General features: G+C 43.1%; 2 long non-coding RNA genes across 2 annotated transcripts; one reads left to right on the plus strand and one right to left on the minus strand.

Annotated features, from left to right (window-relative positions):
• Nucleotides 1–1,162: 1,162 nt before the first annotated feature.
• LOC134486874 (uncharacterized) lies at nt 1,163–6,134 on the minus strand. Its single transcript, XR_010066325.1, has 2 exons — nt 1,993–6,134; nt 1,163–1,889 (listed from the first exon to the last, which is right to left on the minus strand). It is a non-coding gene; the product is annotated as an uncharacterized LOC134486874 (long non-coding RNA).
• On the plus strand, nt 6,130–18,706 carry LOC108350795 (uncharacterized). Its single transcript, XR_001837774.3, has 3 exons — nt 6,130–6,392; nt 7,133–7,569; nt 18,426–18,706. It is a non-coding gene; the product is annotated as an uncharacterized LOC108350795 (long non-coding RNA).
• The last annotated feature ends 569 nt before the right edge of the window (nt 18,707–19,275 follow it).

A 19,275-nucleotide genomic window follows, 5' to 3' on the forward strand; every position in this document is an offset into this window, starting at 1 on the left:
AACAGGACACATGCTCCACTATGTTCATAGCAGCCTTATTTATAATAGCCAGAAGCTGGAAACATCCCAGATGTCCTTCAACAGAGGAATGGATACAGAAAATGTGGTACATTTACACAATGGAGTACTACACAGTTATCAAAAACAATGACTTCATGAAATTCTTAGACAAATGGATGGAACTATAAAATATCATCCTGAGTGAGGTAACTCAATCACACACAGGAAAAAAAACACACACACACACGGTATCCACTCACTGGATATTAGCCTAAAAGCTCAGAATACCCAGGATACAATCACAAACCATGTGAAGCTTAAAAGAAGGAAGACCAAAGTTCTTTTAGAAAGTGGAACAAAAATACTCACAATAGAAAATTGGAGACAAAGTGTGGAGCAGAGACTGAAGGAAATGCTATCCAGAGACTGCCCTACCTGGGAGATCCATCCCATATACAAACACCAAACCAAGACAATATTGAGGATGCCAAGAAGTGCTGACAGGAGCCTGATATAGCTGTCTCCTGAGAGGCTGTGCCAGAGCCTGACAAATACAGAGGTAGATGCTTGCAGCCAACCATTGGACTGAGAACAGGTCCCCAATGGAGAAGTTAGAGAAAGGACTGAAGGAGCTGAAGGGCTTGCAACCCCATAGGAAGAACAACAGTATCAACCAACCAGACCCCCCAGAGCTCCCAGGGACTAAACCACCAACCAAAGAGTACACATTTATCGACCCATGGCTTAATCTGCATATGTATCAGAGAATGGCCTTGTCAGGCGTCAAGGGGAGGAGAGGTCCTTGGTCCTGTCAAGGATCAATGCCCCAGTATAGGGAAATGCTAGGGTATAGAGGCAGAAGGGAGTTGGGGAGCACCCTCATAGAAGTAAGGGGCTGGGTGATGGGATAGAGGGTTTCCAGAGGGGAAACTGGGAAAGGGGATAACATTTGAAATGTAAGTAAAGAAAATATCCAATAAAAAAAAAAGAAAAAAACAAATATGAAACTGTTGTATGTAGTAGAAAGGTCCTTAAAACACCAACTGTAACATTGTTTGTAGTAGAAAAGTCCTCATGGAAACTTAAGACACCAATAATAGCTGTTGTTAGGCAGTAAGTCTTCCTGAAATTGTATGGCATGTTATACAACTCGGACATCATGTGGAGAGATAAGGAAGTTGGGTCGTTTTATTTCCTTGAATTTACAAGCTCACCCAGTACTTTCTTTGTCCAACCTTCACATACATAAACACCAGAACACTTGCCCTAATTCTACCCTAAAGTCTTCCGCAGTGAAAATAATCCCAAATTTTACACAGCGAGAGCCTACCATTGCTTGACCTAGTGAGCCCATGGCCATTTGCAGTGTGGCTTCTGACAAGAGCATCAGGATATATGATTGGACAGTGCCCTGCGGTCTCCAACCCTGTCTAACACACAGCCTTCTGGCTCACTGCTGGATGCTGGCTGAAGACATCTGGAGAGGGGAATATTGAATGATCCCTATTTTCCAAGAATTAAAGCAAGGTGGAACATTTCCGAATGAAGCCAGGATGTTATTCCTAAAATCTGGGCCACATAAGGTTAGAGGCGTATTGATTTTCAGTTTCGGGATAAATTGGCCATCTTTGGCCTTTCAGGAAAACAACCACAATTTTAGGTGATGAGGAACAGATGGTACGAACCGGAGCCTCCATTAGAAAGCTCCAAGCAGGCTTAGCTGTCAAGGTAGCCACAACCACTGTGTCTGCCACAGATCGACGGAAGAATGGCAGATGCTTTCATGTGGTGAAGATGAGTCCAGCTGCTTCTCAGGGGCAAAGGGTTGAAGCAATCCCACTTGCCACATTCCAGGGCAACCTCAAGTCTGAGCAATTACATGTCGGAATCTGGTTCAAGAAGAAAAAATATATTTCTTAAAGTTTTCTTAGAGGAATTCCTTTACGATAATGTCCAGAGTTAGCAGGCATGAAAGGACAAGTGTAGACTAACCTTGGTGTGGGCTTCATGCCTGCCTTTCTGTACCTCTGCCCCTCTTCCTCTCCTTCAGTAGTCTGTTTCAAACCACAGCCCAAAAGCTATGTCCTCTAATTGGAACGTCCCTCCCTGTAGGGATGAAGAAGGTTAATAAGAGCCAGTAAGCTATTGAAAGTTAGAGGTTCAGAAAATGCACAAAGTTGACACACAATGCTCAAAAGCCTAGGTTCATGAGGACCCTCCCTGACATTACGGAAACAGGAAGCCATCCCTAGGGAAAAAGAGACTCTTCAGTGGAGCTGCCCGCAAGTTGTACAAAAACCCCAGGGATCGTCTTTCAGAAAGTATCACCCATGCTAGAAAAGGACTTGTTTGGTGCTACAATGACCTGAAAGGCACCTATTGCCTTCTAAGTATCTCTTTGACCATGATCCTTTAAGGGAACAAATAAGTTTATTAGTTGGATGTAACCATCTCTTTAGTCTGTTCTGGGTGTCCTGTTCAGGAGTACTCTGTGACTCATATATCCCTAGGAAATAATGTTTATTATTATATGTACTTAAATTCATATTAAGAAAACAGTAAGAATGGCCTGTTGAACTACTTGCCAAATAGATAAACAATACTTAAGTCTGGCAAATGTGCCACCAGTGGTTGAATTTCAGGCCTGTGTAGCAGGTTGGAAAGATACATTCAGTTCAAAGTGGCTTGATCATATAGCAGTTACTAGTTTCCTCTCTTTGAGCTTCTTCCTTCTATAAATAATAATGAAGTTCAATGAAACATAAGTCAATATCTTGCCCCCAAGAGGTTAAAAGCAGGAGAGTTACAATAGGCACATTAATAATTTTTCAATGGCTGATACACATTGTTTCAAAGGTACATACACACGCGCGTGCTCTCTCTCTCTCTCTCTCTCTCTCTCTCTCTCTCTCTCTCTCTCTCTCTCTCTCTCTGAATAGAGAGTCCTTGGAAGACTTGGTGGGTTCAATGCATGAGATCAGGACAAGGACAACAATCTGACATTGGTCATAATCAAAGAATGTGCCAGCTTACAATGGGCTCCTGCAGAACATTGGCAAACTGAACTGTCAACTTTAGTACAAGCTACAATGTCCTGTGTTGTGTTTTCTTTAGCACTGAGGATCAAGTCTGGGACCTCAGGCATACTAGGCAGGTGTCTTCCACTGAGCCTCACCCTGGTTCTCCTCTACTGTTCTTCATTCTTGTTCCCTTTGTATAAAGCTCAAGATAGATTGGGAATAGGGCATCCCATGTGAGCTATGCTTTAAGTGCAGTGATGGCCCTGGGAGACTCATGCTTTGTTTGGCTCTCTTCCCCCTTGTAGCAATAAGATTAAATTCTGCTCATTCCCTCTGGAGTCACCCTGCACTTTGCTTTATTTCTTTAATAAAGTAAAAAGCATTGCCCATAACTGCAGCCTCACCAGAATCTCCAGGGATTATCCCTGCAACATGTCTGCCTCCCCACATCACAGAACTTATTTCCCTAACAAGGCAATTCGGCAATATCCCTGCATCTGTGGAGGATGTACTGCAAGGCCTCAGCCAATACCCCAAACAGTAGACAACACCAAAGTCTTTGTATGTCGTATATTTTCTCTTCTAATGAAGTCACACTTAGGATAGAGTTTAATTTATAAATTAGGTACAACATGAGGTTAACAGCAATGTTCTATAAACGGTAGCAGCCTCAACGTGTAATTTTTCTCTCCTTATTAAGTCGTGTATGTTTATGTTTTTGTGGAAAAGCTGTACCATCCTTTCTCTTTGCTGTGTCTGAAGGTCTGGCATCGGCACCCTTACGCTATTGTTGAACAGGGCTAATTGAGTAAGCACCGAGTTCTCTACAATCACATAACCAAGGTGTGTCCACGTAACTAATGGGAGAGCAGCTACACTGAGCAAGGGAGAAGTCACACTCTAGACAAGATGAAAAAGAGCCAGCATAGATTTTATCATGTGGTCCAGAAAACCAGGCTATAGAAAGCTTGTGGATTATCTAGTTCTGGAACGTTCCAAATATCTTTAGCCTATGGTTGGCAATGGTTTCCTAAACTCATGGAGAATTAAAATTAAATTAAAACTGATGAGTGGCTAGAGAGGGACATCCATAGTCTCATGAATTAGCAACTTTGAATAACCTGGTCTTGACATAACCGTGTGGAAATTAATTTACAATTTAGAATCACCACCCACGTCTAATTCTTAAACTTACATTATTAGCTATAATTCTTTAAATATGGACTTCCCATTTGCGTGACAAGAGTTTGGAAATGTTTTCCATCCCCAAATTGATACAGAAGTATGGGAAATCTCTTGAGAAGGTCACTGTCATTGGTATTACCTCTGGAAACGTCCATGAATCACACTATGTCAGACCGCTGTGAAGGAAGAACTCATTGGCTGTGTGAAGAAGACACACCCAGGCTGAGCGCATCTTCTTGACCCACACAGGTGAGCCCTGCATGCCAGCAGGGCACAGGTGCACGCGAAGGAAAACAATTGACCACGGGGTGAGACGCTCTACAAGTTTGACCTTTTGGGAGGGACCTCATTCCTCTGGACCTTGGCTGTCTTGGATGCAGAGTTGAGTCACTGGACCGTGAATCACAAACACATCACCCAGGGGTAGGTGGTGTCCTTTATGTGCACATTTGGAGGTGTTTTTAGTTTATGGAAATGACTAAGCATAGTTCTTAGGAAAGAAACTGTCCTTGCCTGTCCAGAAGACTCAGAGATGACAAGGATTGCTTTGCTCTGCTGGTGACTGGGCACTCCACCAGATGCTCCACCAAAACTTCTGTTTACTTACTTGATTTTTAAAAATCATTAATAAACATTCAAAACTTTCTAAAATGCTGGGAGATTCCCTGTCCCACTGTTACACGTTAACTAATAATCAAGTTTCTTGACTGTTCGGTTCTAGACCGGCATGTCAGACATGTTCCATAATGCAGCTGTTTGCTTCAAAATCTAGTTTTGCCACTTAAATTTTTACGGCATCAGAACCTAACGGGACTTACACTTTTAAAATGTATAAACCACGAATAAGAAAATAAAGCTAGTATTTCTACGAAACTTAAATGTTTTGGGAAGTCTCCATAAACACAAATGATAATGAATACCACAATTACTTAAATGGAAACAGACACATGCAAGCAAATTAAGATAAATAATTATTAATAATAACACATTATGATCGAGCATTTACAATATTATAAGTTCTTTTTTTCTTTCTTTTTTTTTTCTTTTCTCTTTCTTTTGGTTTTTGAGACATGATTTCTCTGTGTAACCCTGTCTGCCCTGGGACTCACTGTGTACAGCAGCTGGCCTCAAACTCAGTGGTCTGAGTGCTGGGATTAAAGGCACGTGCTACCACCACCCAGCTTTAAGTTCCTTAAGTTATTTTCTTCCAACGGCAAAGAAATAATGAGAATACGGACAGTGATGTATCATTGGTTAATAGAGGGACCTTCTGCAGTGGAACCTACCATGCTCTAAAAAAAGAGAAAAAAATCTATGTATAAACATCCATTTATGTGTTTTAAGTTAACATAAAATGCCCATCTTCACCCATGATACCAGTTAACTAATCAATCATAATTTCAATGTGGTTAGTGTTCAAAGCTTTGGTAGTGTCAGTAGTCAGCGAGATTTTACAGGGTCACTCTCACGGTACGACGTGCTATACTCAGTCAACGAGCCAAGTCTCGCGGTACGACTCAGTCACCGAGGAACCCCAATCTGTGGAAGTTGAATTAAAAACTGAGCAAACAGAGATCCCTTCATATGAAGAACTCTGCATCAAAATGTGAATGCTTTACTCCTTCTTTAAAAGGGGAATAAGAATACCCTTGGCAGGGAAGAGGGAGGCAAAGTTTAGAACAGAGGCAGAAGGAACACCCATTCAGAGCCTGCCCCACATGTGGCCCATACATATACAGCCACCCAATTAGACAAGATGGATGAAGCAAAGAAGTGCAGGCCGACAGGAGCCGGATGTAGATCGCTCCTGAGAGACACAGCCAGAACACAGCAAATACAGAGGCGAATGCCAGCAGCAAACCACTGAACTGAGAACGGGACCCCAGTTGAAGGAATCAGAGAAAGGACTGGAAGAGGTTGAAGGGGCTCGAGACCCCTTATGAACAACAATGCCAACCAATCAGAGCTTCCACGGAAGCTCGAGTCATGGCACACCACCCAACTGCCACTGCCCATGCAGTGGCTGGGGCGTGCACCCCTGGGAAGCTAGAAGAACCTCAGAAGGGAGCCAAGCTAGAAGGAATATCAGATTCCCCTTGCCTCTCCTTTTCTCACCTTTGAAAATGGAAAGAGAAAGAAACTGGCGCCAAGACCTGCCTGCTGAGCAACCAGAACTGCGGATGAGGAGTCTGTATTTCTAGCATTGAATCTTTACAACCCATGTGAAATGTTCTAACAATGTTTTTTTTTTTTTTAACAAGACAGCTGTTTTAAAAGCTCTGATCTGATTTGGGGTCGGTCTGTTCTATAGGCTTTTACTTCTTATTGTGGTGTTAACCACTGTCTCCGCCATCAGCCTTATCAGAGTTACAGATAAAGTGGTGCTGATAAAAAGCAGTCAATGGATTGATCTCTAAAATTTACTTATCTAACTTAAAAACTGTACGGTTGAACTGTTTAATGTTAGTTTGCTGGTCATTAACGGCAATCTGTGACTTTGTATGCTGTTTACCCTGTACTCAATACCTTACAGCAGACAGCCACTTCCAATAAACGATATCAGAAAAGAAAATGCAGAGAGTCTGGGGTCTCCTCCTAAGTTCCATTTAAATGAGAGCAGAAGGTCAAGGAGGTTTTAGATAAATGAATCTAAAGGCATTTCCCCTCCTGCACCCTTAACTCCACCCTGTTCTTTCCTATTAAAACTCTGAGTTCCTATTCTCTTGGTTGCCTCTCACTCTGCGCTACAAGGAAATAGTACGTCTTAATGTGAGAAGGTACTTTCCCTCTAGCAAGTGAGCAAACAGATGCTTGGCGAGCTTGTGCTGTCCCCAGCTAACCTGAAGGCTGCTGGGAGGGTGGAATGGTATCATCTGGTTGCCTGGCTTCTCTACTGTTGAACTAAGTCTTTGAACTTTGTATTTCAGACTGGATTGGTTTTCATGAAGGCACAAGGTCTCACCTAGGTGCATTTTTGTCTGTGTGGGTGGTCGGCTGCTGAGGAACCTGTTGTTGAGAAGACTATCTTTGATCCCTATGTTGTTCTTATCCAAAATCCACCGACTGTGACTGTGGTATATTCCTGGCTTTGTGGCTTGTTCCATTGAACTTACTGTCTCTTACCTTGATTCCGAATTATCTCATCTGAGCTGCTGGACCAAATCACTACAGCCCAGGGAGCATCAACACAGGATGTTCATTTTGCAAAGTTCTGGAAACCACAAAAACAAAGGTCAAAGACTGAGGTGACCGGTGTCTGCTGAGCACCCTTCTCTCAGTCTGAAGACAGCTCACCCTTCTGTTGTATCTCCCCACGGTGAAGAGAAGGCCACGTCTTCCAAATCTCTTCCCTCTTTTCTTTAAGGTAATTTAATTTTTGTATATAATAAGATGCAAATGATCAAGATACTCAAGGAACAGTTTAAGTTTACAAATTACAAATAATATTGCAGTGCCACCCTTTGTGTGATATGAAGGTATCTCATATCATAGATGCTGCTCTGTCCATTTCACCCCCGTCGCCATCTTCTTCCCCTCCCCTGTTCTTCCTCCTTCTACTCTTGGGTATTTTTAAATGTAGACTCTCTACACGTGAGAGAAAACATTTGGAAAGCCTTTCTAGTTCTGGCTTATTTTATGTGTAATGAGATGACCTCCACTTGTGTCCATCTTCCCGAAGGAGGGTTTCACATAGGTGATGCATGTAATCACAGCTCAAAGGCAGTCTTGTCTTGGGAAGGATGCTGGGTGCAGGCTTTAGAGAAAACACAATCCATCACCACACACGGCTATAGTGCAGAGCCTGCTGGGCAACAAAAGTCTTCCAACTTTGCTCTTAAATATCAACTCCCGTTGCTTCCAGTCTCTTGCCTTTTCCTTAAAACTCTATCTTGGGTCTATCAATATCCACCGGGTACCTAGCTGGGAATTGGATAAAACAACATTGAATGCATGAACCAAACTAAAGATTCTTAACTCTATACAATATTGCATCTCTCTACCCATGACCGTGAACTATCTCTGTTTATTTGGTTTCTCTTCAATCCCTTCTGTCCTAATTCTGTGGTTTTCCTCAGAAAGGCCTTGTGCATATTTTATTAGTTTCCTATCTAAATATTATATTTGGAGGGCGCTAATATAGACAATAATGCTTTCAGTGTCCCTTTCACTTGTACATTCCTGTGTAATCTTGCTTTAAAAGGTTTTATTATTACCATATGTAATATACAATATAATAGCAGAACCCCTGGAAGCTCCCAGAAAATCATGACAAACAGCCATTGCTTTGGGTATGACTACCTAAATACTATAATATTATCTATTTCTTTCTGGGCACTGAGTTCCTGAGACACTAACTATGAAACTGATGAGATTTTGACAAGAATTGCTACAATCTGTCAATATTCTGACCATAAGAAGTCTGTCTAATGGCACTAACAAATTCAAAAGAAATACTTCCAATCATGACAAAGGCTATAAGTATGAGGTTTTGAGAAAGATCAAAACAGAACACACCACTTCAGAACTCAAAGCAAGTGGTTGTTCTGGGCCTAGCTGTTCTGACGTCTGTGAGCGTCTGCTGTTTCTCTTGGGGACACACACTGGCAGCCCTTCATCCGAACCAAAAGCTAGTGCAGACCTAAGCTACGTCACACGAGGGACTGACACAGGAGTTAATCTGGATGGATAAACATGAAGGTTACAAGAGGCTCTGTGCCTGTCATCAGGAACCTACTGGAGACCTCTAATAAAATCAGGAAACCTAGTTAATTGGAAGGGTAACTTCACAGTGAGTCTTCAGCTGCAGTGTGGTAGGGCTCTTTGAGAATTTGGCAACATGGTCAGAAAACAGTAGGGCTAGCTGTGAGTATTACAGACTGGTTCCACCAGTGCTTTGAGCCAGAAGTAAAAAAAAAGAAAAGTACTTGCAAGAGAAACTGTTGGAAGCCATATTAATAATAAGCAGTGCGTCTGGTTGTTTTGAAACTATTTGCTATATAAATAAAACCGTCAAAGTCACATTTGTGTGCCAAAGCATTGTTTGTTGCCTCAGCACCTTGAGGTGGTAGGGTGTTACCACATTTCTGAGGTCCTATCTACTCACCTGATGTCTGATCACATGTGATTGGCAATTGACTGTACATCCTAATTTGGACATAACTAATCTCTGTGCATTTGTAGAACTTGGTTATTTCAGGATTGTGTGTATGTTTCTTTAAGACCTAGCCTCAAGCTGCACCGCCAACCATGCTTCCTGACACTTTGCCTCTGGCCCTTCCACATCCTCCAGGGCCGTTGACATCTCTTAGATGACATTCTGAATCATGTCACCTGGGAAGGAATGCTCCCTGATAGAGAAACAGAATGAACCTGAATCCAGCACTTAGGGTTATTGATCCGTCTCTCCAAATCCCTCAAGACAGCCCTTCAGTGTGAGTCACTTAAGCTATCAGTTCGGTTTTTGAGTTGCCTTTTAAAAAGGAACAGAAACAAACAGAGCTAATGAGCTACACCAGGCAACCCCAGTTCTCATTAAGGGCCAAGTCATTCCTCTCCAGGACTGAAATGATCCGAAGAAATGTGCTTTCAAATTCAAAGTGGCATTGGGAGGTGGGGACATGATTCAGTCAGTAAAGTGCTTACCAGCACGTGGGCAGCACCTAAGGAATGGCTCACAGAATGGTCTGTGGTCATCATATGTGCACACCCATGAGCATGCATGGGTGTGTCTGTGCACACACCCGTGCATGCACACACAGTGATGCTGATTAGAACACTCAAAAATATTTCTCCAAAACCTACCCCTCTGCAAGCATCTGACTTGGGAGCTGAAGCCCCATGCATGGGGCCCACATTTCATGATTCCACCCTTTCCAAGGACTCTTATTCCTGCTGTCGGTAATCAAGATCAAGGGAATATGAATATCAAGTAATATCAGAATAAACTCACCAGAGTGCTGTCACAAAGCACAGAAGAAATTCAAATCCACTAGAGAAAAATAAAATGTGGGCCTTGGGCACTGATGGCTTGAGACACTCTGAGCATCCTAGCATGTGAGAGTCAACCAAAGAGCCCATGTGCAATTAGTGGCCAGCAGTGGACAGAATCGGATACCTTCTCAGCTCATTAAAATAGCATATTTCTCCCCGTGGGGTCCTCAAACAAATACAACATGAACATGAGACGTTCACACACTCAGTGGGAAGAAGGGGACAATGACAGAAATTCTGTCCCCTTAATATTATATCTTTGGATTCTACAGCAAGCCTCTCTCTTAAAGTGAGCGTCATGACCTTTGGTAACATGGTTTCAACTAAGAAGACAGAGTCTGTCAACCTTCAATGATGCCTGTGGGGTGAATTATATTCATGAATTGCTATGAGATGTCCAGATATCGGAGCAAACAGTTTCCTGAGTTCATTGTTATGATGTTTTGCATGAGGTTATAATTCAAATTGTAAATAATTAAAACAAAAGCCAACCCTTACCAAGCAACAGAGAACCACCTACCTCCTGTCTGCCTTTCACTGGATTCCCTGCCTTCAGATGTGGGTTGAAACCTCTGCCCTTGCTGGGTTCCACGCCCACTGGCCTTCAGTCAGAACTAAATCTGCCATTTGATTCTGTTCTGGCTTCCTCTTCCCCCTTGAAGCTCCTTAGCTTCCATAAGTACATTAAATCATTGCTTCTCAAACCCCAGCATCCAGATACACACAGGCTGTTGGCTCTGATCTCTGAAGAACCCTAAGGAAAGCCCACAAGGATTAACATAATCCTTTCTCCCCCTTCCTTCCTTTAAAGCGTAATACAGATATTTTCATTTGTCCCCTGAACATCCACTGAAGAGTTGTTTAGAATTCTTGGGCTATTTTGTTTTTATTAAATCATTATATACAGTTTTCTATAATCTGGGGGCTTTTATATTCTATCTAATCCGTCTCTCTGTTTACAATCGTAAACAACTCTTTTTCTCATTAAAGCAGTCCTTAAATCATAGTACCGTTCTCTTTTAATTGTTGAGAACGTTTTAAATTTTAGTATTCCTCAAGCCATCATTGCTCTTCTTTTCCCAGACTTATGTCAGATAGATTTTGTTCTTTTTTTTTAATTGAGTCATAGTTTTAATATACTGAAATGTGACACAGCCAGCAGAGGGAAGCTGCTGTGCCCTACACCACCAACGAGCTCCATTGCCTTCCCTTCCAAGGAGGCCTGCCAGGTCCCAGGAACACCCAGTCAGGAGCCTAGCATAACTGTCTTCTGAGAGGCATATCTAGCATCTAATGGAAACAGAAACAGATACCTATAGTTAGACATTAGGTTGAACTCAGGGAGTCTTGAGAAGAGTTGGGAAGATTGATGAAGCCAGAGGGATCAAGGACACCACAGGAAAGCTTACAGAGTCAACTAACATGTAACAATGGGGGCTCACAGAGACTGAAACACCAACCAAAGAGCACACATAGACTGGACCTAGGCCCCCTACATATGTGTAGCAGATGTGCAGCTTGGCCTTCATATTGTTCCCTAACAATTGGAGAAGGGGGCTGTCTTTTACTTGGACTCTGTTCCCTGCCTTTGAATCCATTTCCCCTACCTGGGTTGCCTTGTCTGGCCTCAGTGAGAAGGGATGTGCTTAGTCCCGATGTGACTTGATGTGTCAGGGCCAGTTGGTGCCCAAGGTGGGGGCTCCCCTTCTCCTCAGAGGGAGAAATGGAGGAAGGGGGCAGTATGGTAGAGCTGGGAGGAGAGGAGGGAGGGGGACTGTGGTTGGGATGTAAAGTGAGTAAATAAAAATTAATGAAAATATATCAAAATGCATATATTTTAATATAAACACACATTTAATATGAATACATATTAGATTGGCATCCAATTTCATATGTTGTTTTTTGTTTGCCTGTTTTCAGTAAACAATGTGCTTGATTCTTCCTATCCAAGGATAAGGACCGCTTCTGTCCTACATGACCATAACTCCTTTTGCGTGATTATTTGGAGAGTCACCAACCTGAGCAAAACAGTTTGAAGGTTCAAAACAAACTCTTCTATGAAGCCGTTGAAACTCTGGGTTAGGTTCGTCAGAGCAGTTAGCAACCCCGGCTGATGCTAGACACAACACCAGGCGGTCTGTGCCCAAGATCCAAAAGAACTTTTTAGTGTAGGTGAAATACCACAGGGTACCACTAGGTGTCTTCTAGCCATAGACCCTGAAGACCTGCTGAAGTGCAGACAGCAGCTGAACTGGTCGACACGTGCTCCACTATGTTCATAGCAGCCTTATTTATAATAGCCAGAAGCTGGAAAGAGCCCAGATGCCCTTCAACAGAGGAATGGATTCAAAAACTGTGGTGCCCCTACGCAATGGAGTACTACTAAGCTATCAAAAACAATGACTTCATGAAATTCATAGGCAAATGGAAGGAACTAGAAAATACCATTCTGAGTGAGGTAACCCAGTCACAAAAGAACACACATGGTATGCACTCATTGATAAGTGGATATTAGCCCAAAAGCTAGAACTACCCAAGATGCAATCCACAGACCACAGGAAGCTCAAGAAGAAGGACGACCAAAATGCAGATGCTCCCACTCCTTCTTAAAGGGGAAAAATATCCATAGGAGGGGATATGGAAGCAAAGTTTAGAGCAGCGACTGAAGGAATGGCCATTCAGAGCCTGCCCCACATGTGGCCTATATATATACAGCCACCAAAACTAGAAAATGAAGCTAGAAAATGCATGCTGACAGGGACTTGATATAGATCTCTCCTGAGAGACTACACAGGTCAATGCTAGCAGCAAACCACCAAACTGAGAACAGGACTCCCCTGGGGGAGAATTAGAGAAAGGATTGAAAGAGTTGAAGGAGCTTGCAACCCCATAAAAACCACAATGCCAACCAACCAGAGCTTCCAGGGTCTAAACCACTACCCAAAGACTGTACATGGACTGACCCAGGGCTCCAACTGCATATGTAGCAGAGAGTAGCCTTGTTGGGGCACCAGTGGAAGGGGAAGCCCTTGGTCCTGCCAAGGTTGGACCCCAGTGCAGGGGAATATGGGGGGCAGTAAGGGGGACGTATGGGGGAATACCCATATGGGGGAGAGGAAGGGGAGGAAATTGGGGGCTTATGGACAGGAAACCGGGAAGGGGGATAACATTTGAAATGTATGTACAGACATATATCTAATAATTTTTTTAAAAAATGAGTTGAATAAAGACTACACCCTCCTGTCATCACTGCTAATGCACAGAACAGTTCCTCAGAAAGAAAAAGAACCACTTGCTCATTTTTCTAAGCAGAGCTGAGTGTTACCACTGAGGCGAGCGAGCAAAGGTTTGCTTCGTGTTGCCACAATAAACCACTGGGCATCACACTGTGATGGACCCAGGAGAAAAGAGCAGATTGGATGATCCAGACCATGCCCCCCACCTCTCCAATGGACAGCTCGATGGCTTAGCCTTGGATCCCACCCCATCCCACCCCACCCTCCAAAAAAAGAAAAGGTTTGAACTACATCAAGAATATGGATCATTCCAAGGCCATGGTGTCATAGCACAGAGAGCAGAGACTCACAGAAGACACAAGGCATATAAATGAGGCAGCCCGTGGTATTGTAAGGAGGAAGAATGACTACAAGTCTCCAGTTCTAGTGTCTAGGAAACGAGACTCAGTAATGCATGCCTCATAAGACGGGAAAAACTGAACACAGGGAGCGGGTGGGTACAAGCAAAGATGTTTGTGCTTTTCTCAGTGCTGGGTCTGATGTGTCTAGGGAAGGTCCAAGTGACAGTCCTGAGCATGCTAAAATCATTCTAAAGATTTCCAGTTGAAGAAGCTGAGATGGAGGTTTTTTTTGGTCTTGGGGTTTCGTTTTTTTTTTGTTGTTGTTGTTGTTGTTGTTGTTGTTGTTTTGTTTTTTGTTTTTGGGTTTTTTTTTTGGTTTGTTTTCTTCTCCACTCAAACTCCATGAAAAGCAAAGAAAATAACAAAAAGATAAAAAAAGGGAAATGACCTGCCTTCAGTGACACATAGAAAGAAAAAAAAAACATAACCACAAGCCACAAGTGCAGAAGTCCTGCTGCTGAACCCCATGAGGGTTAGCCAGAGCTGACAGGGAGTGCACAACCAGCTCAGCCTACTCAGATGACCAGCATTGCCCAAGTTCACACCACCAAGAGTCTGAGAGCACTCCGGTTAGGATGCTGGGCAACTGGTAAACTGTGAATCCATGAGGACGGTGAGGGGCATGGAACGTCCCTTACAGATACCCAGGGTGACATCTCAGAATACAGGATGATCACAACAGAAAGGCAAACCACACCGAGTTAGGCATACCTGCCTAGAGAGGATAGGAAAAGGTACCTGCTGGGAAGTGTGTGAGATCAGAGATGGGATGGGCAAAGACAGAGATTAAGGGGAGAGTGGTGGAAACCCAGAGAAGTCAGGGAGACAAGGAGAGAAGTTTCACAATGCAGTAATTTAGCTAAGAAGATGCATGTTGGTTCAATGGGGAAGGAGAAACAGAAATGGTCATGGTCGGATAAAAACAGCTAGTGGCTTCAGCATCCTTTAACTGTTCTGTATATGCTTGTGTGTATATGTTTATAAGTAGCTGCTTTCTCCTTGAATATGGGTAGTAGCTGTAAGGAAGCTAATGCATGAAAATTATGCCCTAAATGGGGCTTGAAAGATAACTTAGTGAGTAAGAACATGAGGCCCTGAGTTCAAATCCCCTGTACTTATATGGGGGAAAACACTGAGCATGACAGAGAGTGTTTGTATCCCAGGCATCGGGAGCTCACTGGCAAGCCAGTCCAGCTTAATGGTGAGATTCTAGTGCAGGGAAGGGGGTGTGCTGTGCAAACACCACGGCCAGCAGAGTGTCAATCCACAAGAGGCAAGAAGGCAGTTTGGTTCAGTACAACTCAGTAGCCAGTGCTGTTGGTTCAAACTTCAAGAGTCTTATCCCAAATAGTTCATTTTAGACATATTTAAGCACAGCACAATTTGGGAAGATTCTCCTGGTGATAATTAATCAATCCTGTGTGCACAACAAAGCTTAAGACATGACTACATCAAAACCCCTTGTAAAGAACAAGTGGCATCTTCCATAAAAAATATGCTCTATAGATTAAGAAGAAAGGTTCAAGATCTGAGGAGAATGGGTATGATCTGACCACAAATAGAACAAAGGTCACCAGGCTATTAACACATCTGCTGCCAGCCTCCTGGGCAGAAAACAGGTTACACATCTCTCCCTTTGAAGACACGACCCTGTGTGTTTAACAGTCCTGGGTCCCTTTAGGCTGATCAGTGAGCCCAGGACCACCATGATTCCCAGAGGAGAGACTGTCTCAAGGCAGAAACATGAACAACATGAAAGGACTCCCTGATGTCCTATTCTTGCCTCTGCACCTACACACTCATGCAATTGTACATGCAACACACACACACACACACACACACACACACACACACACACACACACACACACACACAAGATTGTGCCAAAAAGAGAAAAAAAATAATTTAAGGCAAATCTTAAACTCTACCCAAAGGAAACTAGTAAAGAATGCTTTGCAGAGAGAAGAGACCTCATAATCTCTGTTTAGAGGAGATCAAAGGACAGAGAAGACTTGTCACATGTCCTTGCTACTTTGGCTATGGAACACCCGCTTCCCTTTTTGGTCCCCACAGGGGAACTTCATGCTGGCTGTCACTCAGCTGAAATGTTTGGAAGACACTGACCCAGAAGAAAATGTGTTGACTCTAGCGCGTGATACTTGGACTGACATATTTGAGGAAAATGAGTTAGAAAATTGAATTCTTACTTGTTCCCCTCTGTGTGGGCCTGGGAATGAGAGAAGACACATTTAAAATCTTGGTAAAGCCACCCAGAACTACGAGCCTACTGGTTGCTTGCTTTAGATTTAGAGACAAGGTCATGTGGTTTAGCCCAGGCTGGACTGGCACTTGTCGTCCTGCTCAGCATCCAGAACACTGGGTCTTCATTTTCCTTCTCATTCATTGAGCATGGATGCTCTGTGGCCTTTTCTTTGGGATCTTTTTAGTCTGTGCTACTTTGATCAGACTTCTGTCTGAAGCCAGGTTCGTACTCCCCTGCAGGAGTTAAGGGGCATCTCTCTCATTCCCAAAGGCATTTTGTAAGTTTCCTTTCAACCCCCTTTGTCTGCAGGCAAAGCTGCTGGCAGGCAGAGACCACAAACGACTGTTTCTTGAAGCCAGTGGCCTGCCAATCCTCTGTCCACCTAACCAGGGAGATGAAAGGCTGTACAAAGAGCAAAGATCTTGCTGTGGGGCCGCATCACGGATGTTACACAGCCACAGCCATTTTGCTCACAAGAATAAGAACTGGGGATAAATATCTTGATGTACTATATCTGTAGATTCCTGTTTGTTAGCCGGTGAGGGTAGGTGAAAGACAAGGCTAGAACCTGGGATTGGATAGTAGAAAAGGAGTGTGGGCTGAGAGTTTTTGAGAGGAGGGAGAGATAGGAAGGAAAATGGAGGAAGAGAAGATGACGCAGATCCATGTGGCTTTAAACAGCCACAGGTAACCATGAATATCATTTGAGGGATGGATAATTGCAGGACAATGTGTCCAGTCTAAGTGGGCAGCTTATTTCTACTTTAATTGGCCCTGAGTTCTTTTAGCATGTTGTGAGTTGAGAATTTGCTGATATAAATCTGACTGATAAATTACAAGCCTCTAGAGTTTTGATTATACTGGGTTACAGGGATTTGTGACAGCTAACCGTGAGAAGGGTGGTCACTGCATGGGGCTAGTCATGGAGGCAGCGAGACCACTGGAGTCAGAGAGTAGCCGGTGCTAGCGTGGGATGGGGCATCCTTCTTTATTATTTAGCACAACATATATCTATTGATGTTAAACTATGTTCATTGAGACATTCATTAATTCTGTTTGTTGGTGTCCACCCAAAAGAACTGAAAACAGCAAAATAGACATCTGTATGTCAACAGCCATAGCAGGGATATTCACTACTGTCAGATGGTGAAACCCAAAGGTTCATTAGTAGAATACGTGAATGGATAAATAGAGTGTGGTGTGCTCAACACGCACACATGCACACACCCACACACACACATGCACACACATGCACATACATGTACAGTCACACACATGCACACACATGCATATGGACATACATGCACATATATACATGCATAGTCACATGCATGCTTGCATGCATAATAACATACATGCACAGTCTTACACAGGCACACATGCATGCATACACACATGCACACATACCTGCATGCATACATGCACATGCCCACATGTACATACACACATACATGTGCACACACATGCATGTGAGCACATGTATGTATACATGCTCACACACATGCACATGTATCTGCACATACATATGTACATATACACACATGCACATACATACACACAAGGATATTTGCCTAAGTATTTTCTGGGTAGAACTGAATGGACTTCCATGTGTGAGTGCCTAGTGTTCCATCATTATCATCACAAAAAACAAACAAGAAACAAAAACAAAAATACAAGAATATTGTTTGCCTAAAAAGGAAATGAAATTCTGACCCATGTAGACAATGAAAAGACAAGCTACTGCTGGGGGAACACAGCACACGTATCTGAAAAGCCAAGACCCCAAATAGGGTCCCTCACTGCTCCTGAGAGAATGACTGACTCAGGGCAAGACTGAGTATGGGGTGCTCAAAACAGTGGCCTAAGGCTTCTAACAAAAGTCAACCTGTTCTTCCCTGTGACCTGGCCACCATCCTGCCCAGCATTTACCCACATCAGGTTTTTTGGGGGTGATGGAAGTGTTCTGGAAGTCAGTTAGGTGGTAAAGGATAGAGTCTGTTGAGATCCGTTGCCCACTATGAATTTTCCACAACTGTTTGCTGAGTGTACTGGAATGAGGCAGATGGGCTGGGCAGTGACTAGAGCGCCACCTAGAGTAAGAGATGGCGGACGGCACCCTGCTCTGGCTTCTTTTTAAAATTAGGTTTGCTTATAGTCAGAACCTTCGAACTCTTCTTCGCATTATGGGCGCGGTTTTGCATCTGATCTGTGTTTGATCAAGTCATTTCTGTGGCGGTTGCTTTTTTAAAAAAATGTCATTTGTTGTATTGTTTAACTTTTGAATTTCAATTAAATCTAACAGTTCCGTTTTTTTTTTCCTTTTATCCAGTATGCTTCTAAGAGCCTAAGAAGTTATAAACAAGCCAGAGACCACCCGGAATGTTTTTCTGATGCCTTCTATGAAGTTTATAGCTTTGTAGTTAACATTTCATTCCTTAAAAGTACTTGGCTTTCGTTACATTTGTCCTGACATCTAAAACTTCCCAGCCAAACTGTAGTGGCACCGCTACTCCTACCAATTATATTTTACTGTCTTTTCTTATTTTTTTTAGACGATTTCAAGTCTACTTATCTAATAAAAGAGAGCACTTTTGAGAGAGAGAAAATCAACTTCCTCTCAGTTAATTGCATGATCTAAGAATAGACTACAGAGGGACTAAAATTAGGAAGGGCTGTTGTGCGCATAATCATTATAGAGACACTGTCTGATAAAACTCATCCCATATTAGTCATCCTTACAAGGACAGACCGGTTCACTCTAGGGACTGGAGAGACAGCCTGGTGTTTAGGAACAAAGGACCTGGGTTCAATTCCCATTGCCCATGTCAGGTGGTTCACAACCACCTGGGACTCCATCTCTACGGAGATGCTATACCCTCCTCTGACCTGTGCAGCCACCACCCCATATGCACAGACACACACTCACCATAAATAAAAATAAAATAATACGTTTCTAAAATCAATTTGCCAATAAGATTATAATTGCCCTGAGCTTCATTCCCGGTCAGGACAGTCACAACTGGAACGGGGAAGTAAGAGGACGAAAGGTAGAGGTGTCAGACTGGTGACACTATTATACCCAGAGATCTGCAGAAACACGGTGATTGCTTTCCCGTTGTGCTATACTACATTTCCTATACTTTCTAAATTGTGACTGTTGGCACGTAGGTCCATTTGTA

The sequence above is a fragment of the Rattus norvegicus genome, chromosome 4 (assembly GCF_036323735.1).
Source record: "Rattus norvegicus strain BN/NHsdMcwi chromosome 4, GRCr8, whole genome shotgun sequence".
Taxonomy (NCBI): Eukaryota; Metazoa; Chordata; class Mammalia; order Rodentia; family Muridae; genus Rattus; species Rattus norvegicus.